The following is a 2,197-nucleotide window of genomic DNA, read 5'->3' on the forward strand; positions in this document are numbered from 1 at the left end:
TTATCGGTCGCCTGGCCTAAATCTCTCAAACCAGCCAACTCTATTATGACTTCAAGATTTACAGGGTACACTAGCGGTGGTAGAAGAGTGCACACATGGCACAGGTATATTTATCACTTCAAATTCTTCTTCTTTCGAATTTTTTGTTTTTATTTGTTTTACAAGTGATGTATTCTTTTTCTCCATCAATTAACATTTTTAAACATGCCCGTTTCCGTTTTAAGCACTGCGAGAATTATCAATTTCTTATTTGAGAGTATAGAAGTAGACCTTCTAATTTTTTTGCATCTCTCAAGATTTATTGCTCCATTCCATTAGAGTGTAGAATCTAAATGTAGTAGGCTAATCACAATCCAACATTTTTTGGGACTATCTAAACACCATGACTACGTAGTCCCTAATTGGGGTCTACCTAGACGCTTCCATTTGAATAATGTAGTAACAACAGTTGAACATCAATTGTCAATGGTAATGATTGATTAAATAACTATTAAAATCTTTCACTTTCTGGCTATTTGAATAATGTAGTAACAACAGTTGAACATTAACTGTTTATTATGGTCATGATTGATTTTTTTTTAAACTGTAACTATTTTGAACTGACTGATTATTTGAATAGTTTACTGACAGTTGCGCACAGATATTACTAATTGTCTACGGTGAATATTTAATTAAATAACCATCAAAATCTTGATCTAACTGGCTGCTTGAATAATTTACTATCAGCTGAACATTAACGGTATAATATTATGGTAATGATTGATTTTTAAAAAACTATAACTATTTTGAACTGACTGATTATTAGAATAGTTTACTGACAGTTTGGCACAGATAGTACTGATTGTCTACAGTGAATATTTTACTATCAGCTGACCAATAAGTGTCTGTGGTAAGAGTAATAATTAAGCAACTGGCCAAACTAAAAAAAGCAAAAACAACCAAACTACTAAAGCAATCTATGAGAATTATTTTACTGACAAACTGAAGGTTGGAAAAAATGTATAACTGTCTATCGTAAACATTTTATTGTCTTTGGTTATGATTAAGCTACTGTGGAATTAAAGTTAAAGAAAAATATGGGAATAAAATTATGTAACTGAAGGTTATCAAATTTTATTTTATAACTGTCTATTGTAAATATTTCACTAACTGTCTTTGGTTATGATTAAGCAACTGGGGAATTAAAGAAAAATATGGGAATAAAATTGTGTAGCTGAAGATTATCACATTTCATAACTGTCTATTGTGAACATTTCAACGTCTTTTATAAACATTCACAAATAGACCATTGGAATGATCTATTGACCAACTAGTAACTATGTGAATATTATAGTAATGGAGGAAGTTATTCTTTTTTCAAAAGTACTGACCGTCTATGTGAGATTTTTACCGACTTTTGGAGACATTAACTAACTCAACGTTAGAAATATTTACTCTCTATTGGAATAGTAAATCAACTTAAAGTTTGAAAAAAAAGACACCTAGCCTTCTCGGAGAAGGGTGAAAAAATCTCGGAGGTCCCATGTACATGTCGCACACGTTAAAGATCCCTTGGTGGTCCTAAAATCGACAAGAGTCGGCTTCAGCCGCCACCCCGGCAAAATTCAAAATTAATTCCAACCAAACTGAAAATTATGCTTCAATATGGCCCGCGCACTCTTATGACTTTACGCAGTTGCAAACTCACTTGGAGCGAGCTTGAAAGGATGGCCCAGGTCAGAGATAAAATAGAAGGAGCTTGTATGTGGCCTATACCCTGCCAGGGGTGGAAGGCATTGATGATGATGTTTGAACCATTCTTTCTAACTGACTATTAGCAGAATTTAAAAAAAAAAAAAAAAAAAAGAAGCAAAATGCAACCGGGAATTTATTATGCACATAGCTGGTTGATACGTTCAATAGACTAAAGATCTACTAATTATTTTATTAGTTAATTTTTGCTTGTTTTTTTCTGTATTTTAAATCCTACGTTTCAATACTTAGATCAGGTTAGTATTTTTTCAATAGTCTTCTTTGGAAGTACAATGTGTATATAATACATTGTATATTAGTAAGTTTTCAATAGTCTTCATAATATAATTATTATTTTTACATGTACTTAGTATTTTCAATTACTATCAAATTGATTAAATATGTAAATGGACTGAAATATTTTCTTTAAAGAAAGGGAAAGTAGTGGATAATTCCATGAGCTAGT

This window comes from Aplysia californica, unplaced genomic scaffold (genome assembly GCF_000002075.1).
Source record: "Aplysia californica isolate F4 #8 unplaced genomic scaffold, AplCal3.0 scaffold01436, whole genome shotgun sequence".
In the NCBI taxonomy this organism is placed as follows: domain Eukaryota; kingdom Metazoa; phylum Mollusca; class Gastropoda; order Aplysiida; family Aplysiidae; genus Aplysia; species Aplysia californica.